Source organism: Hemitrygon akajei, chromosome 11, assembly GCF_048418815.1.
Source record: "Hemitrygon akajei chromosome 11, sHemAka1.3, whole genome shotgun sequence".
In the NCBI taxonomy this organism is placed as follows: Eukaryota; Metazoa; Chordata; class Chondrichthyes; order Myliobatiformes; family Dasyatidae; genus Hemitrygon; species Hemitrygon akajei.
In genome coordinates, this window is record NC_133134.1 from 171,445,163 (window position 1) to 171,457,818 (window position 12,656).

General features: G+C 45.6%; 1 protein-coding gene across 4 annotated transcripts in view; it reads right to left on the minus strand.

The window, feature by feature from the left end:
* Positions 1-12,656, minus strand: part of tox2 (TOX high mobility group box family member 2) — a 230,520-nt gene that overhangs the window by 214,434 nt on the left and 3,430 nt on the right. The window lies entirely within an intron of this gene.

A 12,656-nucleotide genomic window follows, 5' to 3' on the forward strand; every position in this document is an offset into this window, starting at 1 on the left:
ACATACTGAGGTCTATCTGTCAAGTAGTCCACTATCCAATCCACCATGTGAGAGTCTACTCCCATCTCCGTTAGTTTGTGCCTTAAGATCTTGGGCTGGATGGTGTTAAAGGCACTAGAGAAGTCAAAGAATGTAATCCTCACAGCACAACTGACCCCATCTAGGTGAGAGAGTGATTTGTGCAGCAAATACGTGATAGCATCCTCCACTCCCACCTTCTCCTTATACGCAAACTGAAGAGGATCCTGGGCGTGCCTGCTTTGTGGCCTCAGATTCTGTATTATCAGCCGCTCCATGGTCTTCATCACGTGCGACGTCAAGGCAACAGGTCTGAAGTCATTCAACTCCTTTGGTTGTGGTTTCTTCGGTACCGGGACAATACAGGATGTTTTCCACTGTCTGGGTACTCTTCTCTGCTCCAGGCTCATGTTGAAGATGCGCTGTAGTGGTTCTCCCAGCTCAGTCGCACAGGCCCTCAGTAATCGTGGGGAAACTCCATCCGGCCCAGCCGCCTTGCTGGTACAGATCTTCCTCAGTTGACCTTCCACCTGTGCAGCCGTAATCCTGGGCGTGGGCAAGGTCTCCTGTGAGTGGCTATTTTCCTGTGAGGGAAGTAAGCCTGGTGTGGATTTCTACCTGATTCTGATTCTAAGGAATGTCTGGCCTCCAAACCAAGCCAGTGCCATAGGTGTCATGAGGTTTGCACTTGTTGGGAGGCTGTCTATGATCAATTCTTCTGGGCTGTGTGCAGTTGCAAGTGTGGGTTCGCTCGTAGTCACAGGAGAGCCTGTGGCATCAGACAGACTGAAGACCTACTGCGGTAGAAAGGTCAAGAGCAAAAGCAGCAACTGTAGCCCATTACAGTCCAGCTAAATTTCCATGCTAATGAAAGGAGTTTCCACAGTTGCCCTTAAAACACCAACACCATTTCTTTTTGCACTATTGATTTTTAATATTTATATATTATTATAATTTATAGTATATTTTATGTATTGCACTGCACTGTTGTTTCAAAATAATAAATTTCACAACACGTGCCACTGATAATAAACTTGATTTGGATTCTGATTCTAACATTAAAGCAAAATTGGATTGATTCCACAGGTTGCTTTTGAGTTATTGAAGGGACAGAGTAGTTTTTGAGGAGTACAGAGTTAGAAAAGTTCAAGCATTGTTTTGGAAGTGATATGATAAAGCATTTTTAAGTGGTGCTTCTGTCATATGCACCTGCAGCTAGAGTAGTTACCATGTGAGAGCCTTCCAAATGACAGCAGGAGATGCGACAACAGCAAGCATCAGAGTTCAGAATCAGAATCAGCTTTAATATCAACAGCATATGGTGTGAAATTTGTTAACTCAGCAGCAGTACAATGCAATACATCATCATATAGAAAGAAAGAAAAGTCAATTGCAGTAAGTATATGTATGTATCTTAAACAGCTAAATTAAAAATACTACAAAAACAGAAATAATAAAATAGTGAGGTAGTGTTCATGGGTGCAATGCCCATTTAGGAATCAGATGGCAGTGGGGAAAAAACTGTTCCTGAATCGCTGAGTGTGAGCCTTCAGGCCTCTGTATCTCCTTCCTGATGGTAACAATGAGAAAAGGGCATGTCCTGGGTGATAGGGGTTCTTAATAATGGACGCCCATCACAGTTGAGGTTATCCTTCGCCTGGTCGACATTCACAGTCTCCGGGCAACGACGGAGAACAGGACACCTGGCTACTTTATTCCTGTGACATTTTTCTAGGTACGTGGATAAGAAAGGTTTAGATATGGGCCAAATACAGGCAAATGATTTTGCCCAGGAAGGCACCTTGGTCAGCATGCATGAGTTAGGAGTTCCACCAAAGGGTCTGTTTCCATGCTGAGTATCTCCATGACCCTCTCTGACTTGAGGCACTGGGCCAAACCTCCCCGAAAACACTGTCCCGGGACAGATCAGCTAAACTGGTGTCCATAATCCGTTCAGTTATACATCACACAACTGAAAGATATGTGTGTGTGCTGTATGGGCATATGTACACACATGAATGAGCATGAGTCTGTGCATGGATGTACGTGTGTGATTGTGCGTGTGCACATGGGTGTACATGTGTGATTGTGCGTGTACACATGGGTGTACGTGTGTGATTGTGCGTGTACACATGGGTGTACGTGTGTGATTGTGCATGTGCACATGGGTTTAGAAATGCGTGTGTGAGATTGTGCATGTGTACAAGTGTGTGCATGGGTGTAGAAGTGTGTGTGTGATTGTGCATCTGTACAAATGTGTATGCGAGGGTGTTGTAGTGTCTACATGCATGTCATTTTAATTGCTTCTAGCCTCATCAGGCGACTCTGACTGACACCACCGTTTTAGGAAACAATTACAGTGATAGTCAATTGCCTTTGCTTTCAGACTCACTCACTTTCTGCTTTTCTGCTGTCTTCCTCCCTCTCATTCGGACCTTCCCACTCAGGGGCCTGCATGTGGCTAAACGCAGGGTCACGTCTCCCCACCCCCTCCATGTCGCCCACTGACCCACCTAACCAGTAACCTCCCTCTACCTTCGCCTCCATCCCATTTACCCACCCAACTAGTAACCTCCCCTACCCCTCCCTCCATACTACTAACCCACCCAACTAGTAACCTCCCCTACCCCTCCCTCCATACTACTAACCCACCCAACTAGTAACCTCCCCTACTCCTCCCTCCATACTACTAACCCACCCAACTAGTAACCTCCCCTACTCCTCCCTCCATACTACTAACCCACCCAACTAGTAACCTCCCCTACCCCTCCCTCCATACTACTAACCCACCCAACTAGTAACCTCCCCTACCCCTCCCTCCATACTACTAACCCACCCAACTAGTAACCTCCCCTACCCCTCCCTCCATACTACTACACAATTGCTTCACAGTAGCAGCGATCACCCATCACTGTCTGTACATTCTCCCTGTGACGGTGTGGCTTTCGGGTGCCCTCCCACATTCCAGTGCATAGAGTAACTTTGACCACGCTACATTGGTGTTGGAAACATGGCAGCACTTGCGAACTGCCCAGCACAATTCTCGGACGGACTGTGTTGATCGTTGTTACAGAATCACACATTTCACTGTATGGTCGACATTTCCAAACACATGTGACAGATAAAGCTAATCTTTTCTTCTCTTTTTAAACCAAACTCTCCTAGGATTTCTCCAGGTTTGAGCTGCTCATCAGCCCATGTTCAGGCCCTTGAAAGAACTGGATCTCGATCCACAACATAAAGAGAAGAGGATAGCTGGTGCCAGTGACAATGGCCACAAATCTCTGCTAGAAGATCTGAATGCAGAACTGCTCAGGTCCAGGGTGGACGTGGATGAGAACCAATTTCATCCAGCGAAAGGAACAACACCATCCCAAAGAAAAGAAAGGAGGTACACAGGTAGCACATAAATTAGGTGGAAACTTGTGAATGAAATTCTACACTAAACACACACAAGTTAGTGAACGCAGAGTCACACCCTCACTCACATACAGGCCCTCAGACACACCCTCACTAACTACACATCCTCAGACACACCATCACGCAACCTCACTCACGTATAGACCCTCAGACACACCCTCACTAACTAGACCCTCAGACACACCATTATACAACCTCACTCACATACAGACCCTCAGACACACCCTCACCAACTAAACATCCTCAGACACACCATCATGCAACCTCACTCACGTATAGACCCTCAGACACACCCTCACTCACAGAGACCCTCAGACACACGATCACACAGTCTCACTCACATACAGACCCTCAGACACACGATCACACAGTCTCACTCACATACAGACCCTCAGACACACCCTCACTCACATACAGACACTCTGACACACCCTCACACAACCTCACTCACATACAGACCCTCCGACACACCCTCACTAACTATACATCCTCAGACACACCATCATGCAACCTCACTCACGTATAGACCCTCAGACACACCCTCACACAACCTCACTCACATACAGACCCTCAGACACACCCTCACACAACCTCACTCACATACAGACCCTCAGACACACCCTCACACAACCTCACTCACATATAGACCCTCAGACACACCCTCACACAACCTCACTCACATACAAACCCTCAGACACACCCTCACACAACCTCACTCACATACAGACCCTCAGACACACCCTCACTAACTACAGACCCTCAGACACACCCTCACACACCCTCACTCACATACAGACCCTCAGACGCACCCTCACACAACCTCACTCACATACAGACCCTCAGACACACCCTCACTAACTACAGACCCTCAGACACACCATCACACAACCTCACTCACATACAGACCCTCAGACACACCATCACACAACCTCACTCACATACAGACCCTCAGACACACCCTCACTCACATACAGACCCTCAGACACACCCTCACACAACGTCACTCACATACAGACCCTCAGACACACCCTCACACAACGTCACTCACATACAGACCCTCAGACACACCCTCACACAACCTCACTCACATACAGACCCTCAGACACACCCTCACTAACTACAGACCCTCAGACACACCATCACACACCCTCACTCACATACAGACCCTCAGACGCACCCTCACACAACCTCACTCACATACAGACCCTCAGACACACCCTCACTCACATACAGACACTCTGACACACCCTCACACAACCTCACTCACATACAGACCCTCAGACACACCCTCACTCACATACAGACCCTCAGACACACCCTCACACAACGTCACTCACATACAGACCCTCAGACACACCCTCACACAACGTCACTCACATACAGACACTCTGACACACCCTCACACAACCTCACTCACATACAGACCCTCAGACACACCCTCACTCACATACAGACCCTCAGACACACCCTCACACAACGTCACTCACATACAGACCCTCAGACACACCCTCACACAACGTCACTCACATACAGACCCTCAGACACACCCTCACTAACTACAGACCCTCAGACACACCATCACACAACCTCACTCACATACAGACCCTCAGACACACCCTCACTAACTACAGACCCTCAGACACACCATCACACAACCTCACTCACATACAGACCCTCAGACACACCATCACACAACCTCACTCACATACAAACCCTCAGACACACCCTCACACAACCTCACTCACATACAGACCCTCAGACACACCATCACACAACCTCACTCACATACAGACCCTCAGACACACCCTCACTCACATACAGACACTCTGACACACCCTCACACAACCTCACTCACATACAGACCCTCAGACACACCATCACACAACCTCACTCACATACAGACCCTCAGACACACCCTCACTCACATACAGACCCTCAGACACACCCTCACACAACGTCACTCACATACAGACCCTCAGACATAACCTCACTCACATACAGACCCTCAGACACACCCTCACACAACGTCACTCACATACAGACCCTCAGACATAACCTCACTCACATACAGACCCTCAGACACACCATCACACAACCTCACTCACATACAGACCCTCAGACACACCCTCACTCACATACAGACCCTCAGACACACCATCACACAACCTCACTCACATACAGACCCTCAGACACACCCTCACTCACATACAGACCCTCAGACACACCATCACACAACCTCACTCACATACAGACCCTCAGACACAATCTCACTCACATACAGACCCTCAGACACACCCTCACTCACATACAGACCCTCTGACACACCCTCACACAACCTCACTCACATACAGACCCTCAGACACACCATCACACAACCTCACTCACATACAGACCCTCAGACACACCCTCACTCACATACAGACCCTCTGACACACCCTCACACAACCTCACTCACATACAGACCCTCAGACACACCCTCACACAACCTCACTCACATACAGACCCTCAGACACACCCTCACTCACATACAGACCCTCTGACACACCCTCACACAACCTCACTCACATACAGACCCTCAGACACAATCTCACTCACAGGCACACCGATACACTCACAGACATTGCAAACCACACTCACTCACATGCACAGATATGCTGCGAAAAACATTGACAGATGTACACTGCCACATACAGGAAACCACAAGGTGATCAGGAATTGCGCTGTGTCGTTGAAGGGTTTCAACAGAAAAAGAGCAGAGAAATGCAGGTGCTCTGGCTTGTGTCAGATGTCCTGTAGCCTGGTCACTTCAGTCACCCTCTCTTTTGGCCTGCAGTCTCACTCTCCAATGAGGTTACTGGTCAGTGAAACACCCCTTCACCACCACCCTCCACATTCTATGGACAGGTCAATCGGGTATCCAACCTACCCACTCTTCGAGGATCCTACATCATGTCATCTTGTGTACCTTACTACAAGGGAGCCTGTCCAGTGCTTTACTAAAGTCCACGTAGACACCACACCATCCAATGCCCTGCCCTCATCAATTACTTTTATCACCTGCTCCAAAATTTGTTAAACAGGACCTCCACTGCACAAAACCATGCTGATTTTCCCTAACGTCCATCCTTTCCCAAATGCGAGTAATTCCCATCCCGAAGAATCTTCTCCAATAATCATCCCCCCTCCCCCACTGACAGGAGATCATCAACATGGTTGGTCCCTCTTCTCCCCTGTCTCCCTAGGAACACTGCAATAGATTCCACCATGTTTTACAAGACACCCAGCACCTCCTCCTTTTTAATATCTCCTTAACTCTACTAAGATATTATTGAAGTTTGGAAAATGATGTAAAGGAAATGGTGGCAGTACTTCATCTGTCAGCAGTGGAGCTGTTCCAATACCATATCAATGCTTCCTTCTGAATAAAGAAGCTGGTGGTCTGGCTAGTTTGTAAGGTACTACATTGTCCAGTGGCTTTGTGAATGATGCTGAGACTGTGACTGTGAGCTCACTCCATCTTCTCAGTGCTCAGTCTGAACATTATACACAAGCCTCACTACCCTTCAAGAAGGACACCGAGATATCTCAGCTGGAGTCAAACAAGTGAAGGCCCAAAGGCCAACCAACTGTCAGGCTTCCATGTTCCCAGGTGCTCAGGCAAGGCATCAGGAGACCTCGACAATCCTCTTCACTGCAGACTGGACAGAGGGTGCTGGGAGGTGCCATGAGTATCAGAGGGAGATGGAGAGGTTGAGGATCGGAGGGTCACTGAGGTATTGGTGAAGATCTGGTCGAGGGGTTGGGGTGAGGATAAGAGGGTCACGATGTGAAGTGAATGGGAGTACTTATTGGGCAGAGCGATACACATCTTGGAGAGAGTCAGACACAAGCATAGGGTTTGGACAAATGATGGGGAGTGTGCTGAAGAGGTGACTGTAGTGGGAAGGGGTGGTGGTTTTGCCAGAGGATAGGTTGTGTAGAAGCTGGAGGTAGCCAATCTCTCAGGGAACTGCCTAGGTGAGGTAGGACTCTGTAACTAATAGTGACGCAGACACTAACCCTTTGGATAAGAGCTATCTTAGTGTTTGAGGACTGCACTTGTTACAGGCCACACAAATTAATGCAGTCCAGGAGTACTCTCACACACACCGGACTGTCCCCACCTCCTCAGGATTCAACTTGCAAATGACTTCCACACACAGACCTATAAGAACCCAGCTTTACGGAGTTACTGGGAGGCTGCCACTTTGAAGAAAACATGCAGAAAGAATTGACAAACCAGATTAGTATAGACATCTTAGCAAAATTATGAATGGATGGACAGAACAAGATAGAGATAGTATGTGAAAAATTGTTAATAGAGGCCACAGGGAAAGACTTCATACACAGAGCTGTCAAAGTGAGTGAACGGGGCAGGAACAAAAGTCAATCCAAAATCAGTCTGGACAGGTGAATGAAAGGAGGAAGATGTGATAAGGTATTTAAATGTGATGACAATTACTTATTTGTGTGAAAGGTAAGTATGGATTTCAGCTCTTTGAGCAAAGTTGTGTGTCTGTTGAAAAGTCTACTTGTTAATATTAGGTTAATGTTAGTTACAGGTCGATCAGATATTTCAGTGTGTTTGCAGAGTATCAAATGGTTTATCTCTTTTGTCAACTTTACATGTAGTCAGTTACTCGTGAAGGTTCTTGCTCTTAGGAAGCTGACAGGCAGCTGCTGGTTTCTGGGTTTTGTGTAACTGCCATCACCGTGCAAACGATCCTAAAATGCCAGGACCTTCTGCCCTAGCATTCACGCAATGCAAAGAACTCCCGAAACATTCCCTCCATGGTTTTGAATCTACTTATAAGTGCTGTAGTCTATTTTATCTGGAACCAGAAGTACCAAACTGGGATTGGAGGTTTACAAATTTTATACTGCTCCATCTTTCTGTTCTTTATTTAGTAACAGAGTACACTTTGAAAAGCATTTTTGTTGCATGTTTTCAGAAGTTTAGTTGGCAAGAGATTGCATGCGGAACATTATTAATGTCAGAATGTTCTTTTCTTTCAGGATCTATTGTAGAGTTTAACAGATTTTGATATTTCCTCAACTCCCGTGCTTACTGACATCACCCTCCAAGTCATCGGTGGCTTTGCGTTCCCTCTCAATGTGGCTGCACACAGTTCTAAGATCCATCAGCTCCTCGAGTCCTAACCCCTGCTAGACCTGACTTCTCTTGATCTAACGTTATTGGATGTATCTTCAGCAACCCTGGTTCACATTCCTTCACCCATGCCCATAAGCCTATTCTCCTAACTGTCTTCTTGCCACTTTGCTGAAGGGCAGACAGGACGGAACGAAGCTGTGCTGTGCTAGAGCCTTGCTCAGGATATCTGTTCCATTCGGGCTATGTACCCAACCTCCTCTGTGTTGTACAGCTTTCACAGAGGGATGAGTAAAACCGTCCATCACCGTACTCTGACTGTGAACAACCCACCAACTACGGGTGAAGTGGAACTCCTGGCACATGCCTGAAAGGTCCCTGATCCCTTCTCATGACATGCTTGCCCGTTTGCAACGTAAATAATTCCTCATAACAAACAGTGATGCAGACACCAACCCTTTGGATGCACTAACCAGACAAAGGAGCCATCAGCATTATTGCTGTGGGCAGAATGTTGGCCAAGGCACATTACAAAGTGAAAAGATTATTAATTTCTTCTGACAAATGAAACTCGCTATTGAAGTATAGAGAGAAATATAAATAGACAGACAGGTGCGTCAGCAGCAGATACTGCCTCTGACATTCACTGCACACTCAGTAAGCTCGCTAAACTCAGTTATAAATGAGGTGGGGGAAGGGGAGGAAACTGCTTCACTGACAAACAATTAAACTGTTTGGTTTCCTGCAAATATTTTCTGTTCAGTTTTACAAGTGCATCGTGGCAGTGTTGGGTTGTTATTTGCTAATTTAAGTTTCTTGCTTCAGGGCAGTCAGTAGTAGATGAGTTTGCTAAATTAGTTCAGCTCTTTGGAATCGCATTCCCGCCCCCCCCCCCCCCCCCCCCCAATCTTGGTCAGGCACAAAGCCCATGGCTGGCACATGCACACTTCCTTTCTTTGAATACTTATTTGCTGGGCTAAGGCCATTGGCTGGTTCTGAGGGCTCTGTTCATCAAAAATGGACCTTGTCCACATATGGCTACTCCAGAGTCTCCGCAGTCCTGCTCAGTTTGTGAGATCCAACACTGGCCACAGCAGCTCAGTGCGTTATCCGGCCAGAAGACAATTCCTTGAACCATATAAGCATTCTAACATTAAAAAGACATCCGCACATAAATGTGCATATACTCACTAGTGCACTTTATATGTACAACAGCATATGAAAAACGTTGTATATACATACTATACATGCAAACGTAAACACACGCAACACACACACGCTGAACCACAAGTTTGGATCATTGTTGATCCTTCAACAGACATAAGGAATAATACAGGTTCCATTTGCCATTTGTAACTCCAGTCCTGGTCAGTAAATAAGTCACTGTGGTCTTGTCTCTTCCTTAGCACACTGTTAGATGTGATGTTCCCCCTGTTCTCCTCCACTTCCTGTCTCTTTCCTCATCATAATTTCTTCAAATCTACTTCTGGTGTTGCAGTTTTTTCTTCCATTGACAGTGTCGAACTTGCCCGAGAGAGGGTTCTAGAGTAATAAAGCACAGAAACAGGCCATTCAGCCCATCCTGTCCATGCTGACTGGTTTTATTTGACAACAAGGCACCTTGGGGTGTTTTCCCTCACTAAAGGTTCTTTACAGATGCATCTGTCGACAATTCATAAATTGAAATAACGTACATCTATTTAAATGATTAATTTCAACAGCAAAACAATTTTGAGATGAGCCTGAAGTTGGAAACACAGACATAAACATGAAATGTTGTACATGAAAGATGTGAACTGGAATTTAATCATCTCAAGGTGATGCAAAGTCACCCCAAAAGCAAACAGGCACCTAGCCCTCACTAGCAAGCTAGGCCACTCGGCGGATATAGGGGAAGATGTTTAGTAATGAGAGATCCACTTCCTCGACGGCATGGTCATCAGTGGGATGAAAGTTAAAGAAACACCTTCAAAAATAAATTCCTAATCATTTTATTTAGTCACTGCCACTTCTTGGACATGGAGGGGAAATTTCTCGAGTCATGTTCGATCCTCAGTTGGTGGGAAGGTAACCCTTTTCAGTTTGTGTAAATAATTACAAAATACTTTGCCATCTGATGTATTTTCAAATAAAGACAATAGGAAGTTTTCCTCACTAAGCATGTCCTCAGCTGTCTGACCACAACCATCACAGTAAAAGGAATAATACAATGAAACAGCTGAAGTGAGCCACCCATATCTGCCATGGGAGCAGGAGCAGTGTACACTAGAAACCTGACTCATCTTTGCCAGAGGTTAACTAGCACCCAATTATTTTTAAAAAGCTCACAACAAGAAGACAATGGTCTTTAAATCAGTCAATTTTCCCTTGGTGGCCTGTAAATTGGGTTGCCTGGCCTTTCCCCTGTATGCACTAGTGAAACAGTATGTCGCACAAGTACTTACAGATATCAAAGTGTCAACGATTTCAATACCTCAGGGTACAAGCTAGAACTGCATCTCATGCCTGCTTTCACTGTGACACCATTGTCACATGGCTATCTACTGACTTTATAGAAATGCATTTTCCACTCAATGGAAACTCCAGCTTGCATTTACTTCTGCACACTGTCCTTAAGGAAATTTCTATCTCCACACACCCACAAAGCAAATATCCACAAGCAACAATCTATGTCAAACAATCTCAAACAATAACGAGGTGGCCTACAGGGAAGAAGTTATCTCACTGACACAGTGGTGTCAAGAAAACAACCTCTCCCTCTCCCTCAAAGGAGCTGGTTGTGGATCACAGGAGGAATGGCGACGGGCTAACCACTATTGACATCAATAGATCTGGGGTTGAGAGGGTGAACAGCTTTAAATTCCTTGGCATAAACATCACTGAGGATCTCACATGGTCTGTACATACCAGCTGTGCAGTGAAAAAGGCACAACAGCGCGTCTTTCACCTCAGATGGTTGAGGAAGTTTGGTATGGGCTCCCAGATCCAAAGAACTTTCTACAGGGGCATAATTGAGAGCATCCTGACTGGCTGCATCACTGTTTGGTATGGGAACTGTACTTCCTTCAATCGCAGGACTCTGCAGAGAGTGGTGTGGACAGCCCAGCGCATCTGTAGTTGTGAACTTCCCATGATTCAGGACATTTACATAGACAGGTGTGAAAAAAGGGCCCGAAGATCATTGGGGACCCAAGTCACCCCAACCACAAACTGTTCCATCTGGGAAACGGTACCTCAGCATAAAAGCCAGGACCAACAGGCTCCAGGCCATCAGACTGATTAACTCACGCTGATTTGAACGTTTTTCTATGTTACATTGATTGTTCTATTTATTATAAATTACTATCATTGCATATTGCACATTTAGACGATGTAACATAAAGATTTTTAATCCTCATGTGTGTGAAGGGTGTAAGAAATAAAGTCAATTCAATTCAATTCAATGTGCAGGTTCATATATGCACACCTGGTACCTGTACTCATGTATCTACCTGTAAATATCCAATGATAATCACATGCAAACACTAACACATGGACATTCATGCAATAATAACCACATACAGATAGCCAAAGCAAATGCTAAAGAGAAATCGATACATGGAAATCCTCATCTACACTCCGATGTCCAGGTTTGATTTTCATAGATTCTGTTCAATTTCTTTATTTGCCCATAAATGCCTCCAATTTCAGAGTAGTATATGGTGACATATACTGTACATAGTTTGATAATAAATTTACGTTGACTTTGATACAGATCCCAAGCATTTATATTACATTGCAGTAACTCTCTATAATTAACACACACTATTTTCATGTGAATTCTCATATAATGTCTGTGAGCCCTACACTTGCAGTTATACTTGTGCTGTAAAGTAACCTCAATGCATATATGAACACATAGACAACATTTGCTCTGCTACTGTTGGTCTAAAAAGTTCACCTGACAATGTCCACACTAGTCCATCAAAGCAAATTTGTTAAATGAAGCTCTGCTTTTCCTCCAGAGGAACATGAAACATTATAAAGCTTCTGCTTTGCTGCTTTCCTGCTGTGGCTTGGCCAGTGATCA